Raw genomic sequence first — 12,040 nt, 5'->3', positions numbered from 1 at the left:
ATAATAGTTGAATATTGAGGTAATGGACTCCATATTAAAGGGGGTGGACGAATTCTACGGGGAAACCCATTAGAAATCGTCCAAAGGCCTTTAAGTAAGGCGTTCATGGGTTGCTTAGGGCCTAAGCATCCAAATTAGGGTTTCCTTGTTAGATAACCATAATAGCCTCACTATTTAAGGACCCATTGGGCACCAAAAACGTGGGCAACTGAATCCTTAGGTTTTCTACACATTTTTTTAGTGTCTCCTTCTCTTCTTTTCTTCATCCTCTTGCTCTTGGTGTTTGTGAACCATTAAAGGAGTGACATTTATGACTCTAAGCTTTCTAAAGTCAACACAAGAAGGATTTGAGATTGTTATTGCTACATAACAATCATGGTATGATCTAAACCCTAATTTATATGTTATATTGATTATCATATGCTAGATCTAGGGTTTATAGTCTTGGATGAATTGCATGTACAATAGAGAAACCTAGATCCAAGCATTAGGGTTTGTATGAGCACATAAGATGTTCTTATGGCTAAAACCCCTCAACTACATGATGTGTGCATATTATCTGTATACTTGCTATCTATCATGGATGAACGATTTTATACAAGTTTTAAATGATTTAAACTGTATACATATTTTATATCTACAAATATGTTGGGTATAACATGGGTAGATGAAGGATGAAAGATAAAAGATGATATGAATGATCATTGGCAGCTATGGACTTAGTGCCTATTGAATAAATGTTGGTAGCTATGGACTTAGTACCTGATAGATAAACATTGGAAGCTATGGACTTAGTACCTAGACATTGGTAGCTATGGATTTAGTACCCGATGAATGAACTTTAGCGGCTATGGAATTAGTGCTTTACGAATGAGCCTTGGCAGCTATGGATTTAGTTCTAGTCATATAACCTTGGAAGCGAAGGACTTTAGAATGAACGAATGCAGGATAGATGACTCTTAGGGTAGAATCTTAAGAGTAAGGAAGATAATGGGGATGGGTAATTGGGTTGATTGTTTGATTGTTTAAACATAATAATTATATTATTGTGGGTTGAAAATCCTATGTACTCACCAGGTTTCCTAACGACCCACTCAGTTTATTTATATCACAGGTGTTGTTATGATATCACATTACACTGAGTGATTAAGAAGATGTAAATCACTAGCGATAATAAATGTAAGTTCTGTTTATGCTTATGTTTCTGTATTGACGATGACATCCCAAATGTTTTAAATTGAATAAAAATATTTATCCTCGGAAATGCTTTGATAACGTATTTATCATGTTTTACTGGGAACAAATTCTGCAACGTTTTTACTAAAATTGATACTGTGATTTTTATAAAGCATAAACAAAACCGGTCTTTTCTGGCCGTGAAAATGGGGATGTCAGAGTTGGTATCAGAGCATTAGTTCAAACGAACTAGGAATATGGATTTTTTTCAACACTTAAACTTAGAATGCTAAGCAATGATTGTGAGGAGTGTGTCTAATAGATTTAGGTAATACAACTGAATAGACACAAGCACAAGCTTATTTTAGGAATGATGCCTAAATGACTTTTACGTGCTAAATGATTTGTGATGTTTTATGCTATAGTTTGATCGGATCTATGGTCTGTTGCCAACCAGATCTGGAAACCTAATATGTTTAGGATTCTAAACGCACGAATACGATATTAGAACTAGCATATAAACGTTTTGGAGTGATACGGATGATTTAAAACTTCAATTCTAAATTAAGATCTAGATTCATCTTATTCGATGTATAGATCAAAATGGCAAGAACCTGTAGTGGAGCTAGGAATACAAATGGTAATAGGAATCAACCCCTGGTGATTCAACAAATACATGTTGTATTAGAAGATGTACCCAAGCCAATCACCATGGCTGGAGTACAATCCATGATTCGGGCTATGTTAGCAGAACAAAGGGAAGAAATGAGGTGGATGTTGAATATGGACGAACCTACTATGCCCATTGAGCAACCCGAGCTAATTCCCAAGCAATCGGAGGAAGGGAACTACAGCCGCCAAGTGAGTCAAGTAGGGACTCAAGGTGAACGAAGGGATGACCTAGAGAGGAGAAACGACAAGGATGGACGAATGTACAAGAATTTATTGGGTGCGAAACCACTGAGTCTCTCAAGAAGCCCGAAGCCGGTTGAGATTATAGATTGGATCTCCAAGATGGAGATGGTGTTTGAGAGCTACAGTTGTAGCGAGAAACAGAAGACTATCTTTGCAGTAAGACAGCTAAAAACTGGAGTCTTGAGCTAGTGGAATCTATTGGCAGATACAATGCCACGAGGAGAAGCCCTAAGGATGTCATGGGAAGAGTTCTTGGAACAGTTGAAAATGCAGTAGTGCTCAGAGATAGATCTGATAGACCTAAACAACGAATTTCAGAACCTGAAGAAAGGGAAGATGAGTGTTGATGAGTATGCCACCGCATTCACCGAGAGGATGAAGCTATTTCCCTACTTGGTTCCTACTAAACTCTCCAAGATTGATAGGTTTGCTAATAGACTACCCACTGACTTTCGCCCGATGGTCAAAATCGCAACTACCTTGAAAACAGTTGTTAAAGCAGCTAAGAATGTAGAGACCCAGATAAGAGAAAAGGGTCTAGAAACACATAAGGCAAGAGAGAAGCGGAAGTTTGAAGGATCTTCAAGGTCCAACAAGGAGAGAAAATTCTCAAAGCTTGGAGGAGGAGAAGGAGGTGAAGCGATATGGTGTGATAAATGCAAGAAGAAGCATTGTGGGAAGTGCAACGAAGAAGTGACTTGTTACAAGTGTGGAAGGATTGCTCACTATTCCAAGGATTGTACACTTAATGATAAGGTATGCTACGGATGTGGAGGCAAGGGGAACCTGTCTAGAAATTGCCCAAATAAAAACGAAGCAGCAAGGCCAAACACACCACCATGCCCAAGGTCATTCCACATGATCCTCGATGAAGCGGAAAACAACGCGAGGAACCAAGGATGAGGATTCCATACCCGAAGATCGAGTTATGAGGTAGCCTAAGATATAGAAAAATATGATGTAGCCTATTAGAGGCATAGTCTAGGGGAACTTGAACAACTATGTAATAGTTTCAAGAAATAATAAAGCCTTCATTCTGTATCTTATGAGTTAAACTGTTATGTGATTTTCTTGCATGATGACTTGGAAAACTGCGAGACAATACTTGGGATGAGTATGAGTAGGTGTGAAAGGTAGTAGATGTGTATACTACCGGAAGCACAAGACTCACGCTTGGATTAGGGAAAGTCACAAGGTTACCAAGAAGCCAATAATTGATTCCGTTTTATTCAAGCATGTCGTTACCATCGTTTTGGTGATAACTAAGAAGATTGTTGTTATTCCGAACCTAGTGGTCATATCAAATTGAGTCCAACTAAAATGAGTATGATACCTTGTTCAGAGAACCAAGTTCGATGTAGCATCTGACTTAAACCAGAAGATTGAAATGAAAGCTAACCAAGGAAATCAGTAGAAGTATCGCGATGATTGTTAAAGAAGTTCGTAGCTAGAAATGCTACATATTGAAATGTGATTGTATCACATTAGAACATAAAGGAAGGTATGGTATGTTCTGGAATATAACTCTAAGAGGCCTGAGTCTGAGCGTTGCAACATACGATGAGAGGTCATTAGGATATGACACATCAATCCATGATAGTAATAAAAGAACTTATCTTAAATTCATATCCAGTGAGGATAGAGATTGTGACTTGAAGGTCGTAATTTGGAGTCTAACGTGAGATAAGGAGCAAGTGCAAGATCAAGCACCGCCTGCAGTCAGGAAGTCTTAGAGTTAGATACTCGTTCGAAGAAACATCAAAGTTACACTTAATACTTAGGATGAAGAGGTAACGTATGGAATCAACATGTGAGCCCTGTTTCGTTGGGACGTAATCATCCTAAGGGGGAGATAATTGTAATGCCTGTAGATCTGAGCTAGTCAATTTAGAGATAATAGGGGTCGAAAACGACTTTTCGACAAAATATTATTTAGAATAAATAATATTAACCAAGTTGTAGAATATGTATCAAGGGTTCTGTACATATAAAGAACGCCGAAATCCGAGTTATAACGAAGTTTTTCGGCAAAACCGGCACGTCACAGGGAGACATAAATAGTGAATTTAAGATAGAGGACTTTTTATCCTTAGTGATCTAAATAAAAGTTTTATTATACATTAAACCGATAACATACAAAAAAAGAACGCCCAAATCTAACTTCGTATGAGAAAGTTATGATTTTTCAAAGTTTCGGCTTAGCAGTGTACAGCCCAAAACTCGAATTTTAGTTCGATCGGTTTTTGGATTATGCGACCTAAATGAGAGTTGAAGATCTCATTAATAGGAACTCAACGGTAAAAGTACAAATGAAAACGGAGTATGTATGAAGGAGTTACGAATTCTTCGTGGTCATTTAATAGTCTAAACGCCTCCTACTGTTAAATTTGAGATCAATCGAGAATTAGCCAACGGAGTCAAAATGAAAGCTTTAGATCTTGATTTTACCTATGTGTGGATATAAAGAACGTTGAAAACGGAGTTCGTATGCAAAAGTTATGAATTTTTGAAAATCGGCTGATTTCCACCCTATGTGCGATGCCACGTGTCAGCACCAGATGAAAACTTGGAGCCTATGCAACACCACGACGTGGTGATGCTCCAGGAGCATTATAAATAGAGGTCTCGGGGCAGCCTTTAACCTCACACCTTCACCCCTTCTTTCTCTCTCTCTAGAAACACTCTCTAAACCTCCCACCCCCCCCCCCCCCCCCAAAAGCCCCTAGCATGAGGCAGAAGCCCCGGAGCGCCCGACGGCTCCGAAAAGAAGAGCTTTTGGCTCGGAAACACTGCTCCAGCGAAGCTCGTTTTTCATTAACACCCACTGTAAGTGAGCTATGCCTACCATATCTTTGGTATAGCTTATGTTTTAATATAGTAACGTTGTTAGGAACTTATAATGAGTATTTGGGATATTATTATGAGTTATATAAGAGTGTTTCGTAACGCTTATATAATAGTAATAATATGTAGACTATTAATTAGTCGCGGTTAATGTTAGACTAAACTCTAGTGGTAATGATACTAGGTTTTGTCCGAGGGAAATTGTTTTAACAGTAACGAAGTGCAATCCGAGTACCGAGTCATCACCTTATCAAGTGGGTGCATAGTTGCTTTCATCTTACACATAGATATGAAGTATTTTATATAACTACATGCTATGTGTGCATATTATCTGTATACTTACTATCTACGCTGGATGAACGATTTTATACAAGTTTTAAATGATTTAAACTGTATACGTATTTTATATCTACAAATATGTTGGGTATAACATGGATAGATGAAGGATGCGAGATAAAAGATGATATGAATGATCATTGGTAGCTATGGACTTAGTGCCTATTGAATAAATGTTGGTAGCTATGGACTTAGTACCTGATAGATAAACGTTCGTAGCTATGGACTTAGTACCTAGATATTGGTAGCTATGGATTTAGTACCCGATGAATGAACTTTAGCGGCTATGGAATTAGTGTTTTGAATGAGCCTTGGCAACTATGGACTTAGTGCCAGTCCTATAACCCTGGAAGCGAAGGACTTCAGAATGAACGAATGCAGGATAGATGACTCTTAGGGTAGACTCTTAAGAGTAAGGAAGATAATGGGGACGGGTAATTAGGTTGATTGTTTGATTGTTTAAACATAATAATTATATTATTGTGGGTTGAAAACCCTATGTACTCACCAGGTTTCCCAACCTAACCCACTCAGTTTATTTATATCACAGGTGTTGTTATGATGTCACATTACACTGAGAGATTAAGGAGATGTAAATCACTAGCAATAATGAATGTAAGTTCTGTTTATGCTTATGTTTCTGTATTGACGATGACATCCCAAATGTTTTAAAATGAATAAAAATACTTTTCCTCGAAAATGCTTTGATAACGTATTTATCATGTTTTACTGGGAACAAATTCTGCAACGTTTTTATTAAAAGAGATACTCTGATTTTTAGAAAGCATAAACAAAACTGGTATTTTCTGGCCGTGAAAATGGGGATGTCACAATCTAGTTCAGCATTCACCTCTTCTTCGAGTTTTGATTGAATGTCATCATCATTTAGATTCATAGTCTCCCCCTCAAATGATGATTCTTCTCCCGCTTTAGGCTCAAAATTATCCTTTTAGACTGGACTTTCAGATGGACTCTCCCCCTAGAATGGTGAATCTTGGTTATTTGGAGAAGACAAACCCTCCCCCTAAACATAAGAACTAATTTTTGGAGTTTCGCATGACATAGGCTGTTCGGTTGATGTTGGTTGATCATTTGTCATTGTCTTTGCTGCCTCATCAATAATCTTTTTCAGGTTGTCCACTTGGATTTCTGCAGCTTGGGATTCAAAGTGAATAGCCTTTTCTGGTTCATCGAATAGCAGCATGTATTGCTCAAATAGATTTGATGTTGCTGCCGTAACTTGACCACTTTTTTGAAATATTTTCTACACAGAACCTTCGGTTGCTGATAGTTTCTTGACATAGTTATCATCGAAGGTGACATAGTAAGTCTCTTCAATTTTCTTTGAACGCTTGTTAAGAACTCTATACACTTTGGAGGTTAAAGAATAACCCAGGAAAATCTCTTCATTTGCTTTAACATCAAACTTGTTTCGGTTCTTCTTTGAATTGAAGATAAAGCATCTTGAACCGAACACATGGAAGAACCTTGCATTGGGCTTCCGGTTGTTCAAGATCTCATATGGGGTGAACGAAAAACACTTATTGAGATAAGATCTGTTCTGCGTGAAACATGCAGCAACAATAGCATCTGCCTAGAAATATAGAGGTAGAGAAGCGAAGCTAGGCATGGTTCGGGCTACTTCACATAAAGAACGATTTCACCTTTCAACAATCCTATTCTGTTGCGGAGTATATGGAGCATAGAAGTTGTGAGTAGTTCCATTTTCTACTAGTAAATCTTCAAGAGCTTTATTCTTGAACTCCAACCCGTTATCACTTCTGACATATCTAACCACCTTTCGCAGTTGAACTTCTACCTGTTTGATAAATAGTCTAAGCTTGGGAGTGGCCTCTGATTTCTGCCTCAAAAAGAACACCCAAGTAAACTGAGAGAAGTCATCAACTATAACAAGCAAATATCTGCTACCACCAATGCTTTCGACTGAAGATGGACCACATAGATCAACTTGAAGTAATTCTAGTAGTTCAATAACTTTAGTATTTACTCATGAAGGATGACTCTTTCGACTCTGTTTTCCTATTTCACAAGCTGCTCACAAGTGTTCTTTGTAAAACTTCAGAACAGGAAGACCGCGAACATGATCCCCAAGTACTAGCTTTTTGATGCCTTTAATTCTTTACCTAATACTTCTGGATAACAAGTGTTACAACTTCTTCATGATGTTGATCAACGATGTCTTGTCGTTTCTCTAATTCTGATCGCATATTCACCAATTCTTGCTCTATCTTCTCCAAATGATTCATTAATTGTTTCTGAAGCCGCTCCAAATTTTCCTCTAGATCGGTCATCTTAATTAGTATGCTTAATCCACCTTCGGTTCCATGGACATGACAAAAAAAAAATGAACAGTAGCATGTGAACAATAATTCCGATGAATAGTGTTGTTCCAGAATTGTTGATCCGATACCAATTTTACAAATTTGATAGAAACAAATTGGGAATCAAAATACACTTAAGTTAATGCTTGAAAATAAACAATAGGGAGTGTAATTTGAGATATAGGAAATCTCCACAAAAATAAAACATCAAAACTTGTCTACCTCTAAGGGACGACTCCAACCCCTATTTACAATTAACCCTTTCTACTAAACTAGGAACCTTCCAAACAAATCCCATAATCCATAAACACCAAATAACTAATATAAGTAAATTATTAAAAATAGCTAATAAGAAATTATTGCACGCCCCGTGAGTTTTCTTCCTGTACCGAAGGTATACACTATCCCACCTTCCTATTTAGTTCATATCAAAGATATACAAATAAATGAAAATATCTTTGCATTTTTCCCTTTTTTGAAAATAAACCACTCTTTGTATCAAAGTAGTATATACATATGATTAAATGTGTTTAGTGACTTGTATATTGGTTTTGACTTAGTTAAACGATTATAATTAGAATTGTGTGTGTAGAATAGTTATGTTGTAGAAACTGTTGCCATTTTAAGGGCTAAATGCAAGAATTATCAGTCTACTTTCTATTTTTCTTTATTATAAAAATACATTTCGATTATATCCCTGGTAAAGCATCTATAATGGAACATGCAATCAACACAAAGGATTGGACAACTTATTAATCAATACCATTATTACAGGAAAAAAAAGTTTGTCTTAACATAATAAAACTTAAGAGGAATTTTCTGTGTGTTTAGATCCTTGCAGAAAGGATACCATAGTACCAAAGGAGTAAAACAGTGTTTTGAGAGAGAGAGAGAGAGAGAGAGAGAGAGAGAGAGAGAGAGAGAGAGAGAGAGAGAGAGAGAGAGAGAGATGATGATGATGATGAGTTATTCATGATTATATATATATATATATATATATATATATATATATATATATATATATATATATATATATATATATAGATTAAAATATGTTCCTCTAGAAACAGTAATCTCTTATGATCAGACCAAAATCAATTTGTTTTTTTTAATATTCTCTTTCCACTGCTTTACCTGGGTTAATCCACCACTGCCTTTTCTCCCCTCAGTTACATCAATGCATATACACGGGTTGTCAGTTTTATTCTCCCAAAAAGCTTTCCACCTCCACCGTTCCTCTAAACCACGTTTCTTTCCTTCTCCAAAATCAGCCACAAACCGAGTCTTTCCAGAAGATGAATGACCTACATCACCTCCTTGCATCTTCGTCGCTGTTTTCTGCCCACCATTTCTTTGTCCTTTTGATGTCGATTCTTCATCAGTGTAACGTCTTTCCTCGATTTTTCGTTCCCCAATTCCATCTTTAGTCTTCGTCGCCCTTTAAGGTTTGTATTTTCCTTCTATACATATGGTTTATGGGATATTTGTTCCTTTGTTTGTTTACAAGATGCTTCTTCAATTTTCCTTTTCATTGTCTCATTTCATCTCATAGGGTTTTTAAGTGTTTGGAGGATGTTGTTTTCAGGAAAACATATGGAAGCCATGCATGAAGTTGGGGCGATGCTGGAGCATTGGAGGAAGGAACTCAACCTATGAATTGTTGTAATCAACATGTTTCGCTTGCTCCCTGCAGATTATAGTGCTTCGTTTGTGATTTAGGTCTTCTTTTAAACTACTATTTGTTCTTAATCTCTCATTTTATCATTTAAATATATGATTATTCCATCAAAACAAGAACATAGTTCTTTTATCTTCTAATATTCCCTATCTTGAGTGGTGAGAAGATGGATCCTATTAACTTTGAAAATTGACTCTGGATAATGCTTACATATATTATTTATTTGAAGGAAACTTGCAGGAAATAATATAGGTTTTTTCATGTGGATGATAAACCCATGAATTTGGGTCGATGCAATATCATCGTTGAAAGGGTTAGTGACTATCTACTTGATCAAGTTTTTTAATTGCTTTTCGATATGTTTTTGCCCCTCTTGGGGTATGTTGTTTTTTTACCTATGATGTTAGTCTCTCAGGTTTAAGTTTTAGGTTTAATGTTTTTTTTTTTTTTTTGTCTGAATTGTTTGACAGGACAATTTATCTATGAAAAGAGTCTTTTTCCTCCATTTCATCTTCTATTACACACAACTGATTGTTATTCATTTTGAAGTCCCTTTAGATTTTGATTCCTAACATAAATTACTGAAGGGTAAAATTGGCATTTTGAAGAAAAAAAGACTTGAAAATAAATTGTAGGAATAGTAATCATTTGTAATCTTTTGTAACTTATTTTCTTAGCTTGTGTGCTTAATGTAGGTTACTGCAAAGCTTGAAGAAACACATGTGAGTGAATATTATGATATATGGTTGTTAGATGCCTTGCTGAACCTTTATACGTAGTTGCTGAGGAGTTGTTATCTAAATGTGTTAGTTAAAGGTAATATGGTCAATTCCTTTAGTGTTGCATGTAGGACTGTAAACGAACCAAACGAACACAAATGGGCTTGTTCATTTGTCGTTCGTTTAAGTTAACCGGACAAATGAAAAAACATGAATGGTTAAACGAACGAATTTTCTTGTTCATGTTCGTTCGTTTAACATATTACATTGTTTATGTTCGTTCGTTTATGTTTATGAACATGCGAAACGAATAGAAAGAGACGAACATAAATGAACAAAGATAAACAAACATATATAAACATAAATGAACATATAATATAATAATCTAATCCAACATAATTAAACATATATGAAGATAAAAAGGAACTTATATGAACAAACATAAACAAACGTAAACGAACAACATAAACGAACGTTTATATGAACATAACTGAACGAACGAAACCATTGTTCATGTTCGTTCGTTTAACTAAACGAACAAAAATTTGTGTTCATGTTCGTTCATTTATTAAATAAATGAACATAAATGAAATTCCGGCCATACGGTTCACGAACAGTTCGTTGAACGTTCAGTTCGTCTACAGCCCTAGTTGCAAGGGTGATGATTTTATTTTATTTATTACGCAAAATCATATTTTTGGTGAGACCGGGAAGGGAATATGGACCTGCACCGCCAAGTTAAGCATCTCACATAAATTACATGTATAATAAAGTCGTTGAATACTCCACCAGTAATTTCTTATTTTTGCTTTCTTGATGAAAAACATTTTAATTTTGTTGGTTTTGTGTTGCAGGGCTTGCCAAAGCAGCAAACCATTGGTTACCTGAGTTATACCTGAAATTTTGAATCGGAACCAAAATGGAATTGTTGACTATCATTGTTAATGTGGGCACTTAAACCTGACTTCTGATATACTTTTTGTTTTTTAACTTTGCAAAAAGATATAAATTTTACAAATTAATCATCATCTAAAAATATAAAAATTAAAGTAAAGCTTTTAAAATAAGACTAGAATTACCAGTAAATTACTGAAATCGTCCTTGTTTTTTGGTCAAAATTGCATGTTTGGTCCCTAACTTTTTTTTTGCACTCGGATCGTCCCTATGGTTTGATTTTGTTGCGTTTTTCGTCCTTGTGGTTTGATTTTGTTGCATTTTTTTCCCTTACATATATAAAGTTAGGGACCAAACATGCAATTTTTATCAAACCATAGGGATGAAAAACGCAACAACATCAAACTACAGGGACGATCCGAGTGCAAAAAAAAAGTTAGGAACCAAACGTGCAATTTTGACCAAACCACAGGGACCATTTCAATAATTTACTCTAGAATTACTAAATTAAATAAGTTCTGTTAATAAGGTAAATATTACCATGGAGAACTTACAACCAAAATCGGATCCTGAATTCATGACCACATGGTTACGAAAAGTAAACAATATTTTCTAACCACCAACATCACATTAAACCAAAAAAATATGACTATTAATATATGATTGATACAAAATATATTAATTTAATAAATAACCTCCAACCATTTAAATATTTAAATATAGTTCCAAAAGTGGCACAAACCAAAAAAAAAAATCTATTAATCCATAATCATACAACCTTGCTTCTCTACATATATAAACCGTAATCTTCAAAATAAAAATTAGAAGAAAAAGAATTCTATCAATATTATTTATCTTCTATGTTCTATAAAAAAAGAAAAAAAAAATGCAATTCACATTTACTTTACACTTTACAGCTTTTGTTGTTGATTTTGGTGTTGATTTTGGTATTGTTTAAACAAAAGTTGAACATAAAGGATTTTATTACAACCATGAGGAACACATAATATTTTGTTGTATACTAGATTGACATGCACTTTTAAGCTCAATTTTTGTATCATTCGTCTTTTCGGCATACACTAAACGATAGATTACTTTGCTTCACCATTTTTGAACTGTTTATAGTCACAATTTTT

The sequence above is a fragment of the Lactuca serriola genome, chromosome 1 (assembly GCF_051521515.1).
Source record: "Lactuca serriola cultivar US96UC23 chromosome 1, Lser_US96UC23_V15, whole genome shotgun sequence".
In the NCBI taxonomy this organism is placed as follows: Eukaryota; Viridiplantae; Streptophyta; class Magnoliopsida; order Asterales; family Asteraceae; genus Lactuca; species Lactuca serriola.
This window is presented reverse-complemented; position numbering follows the sequence as displayed.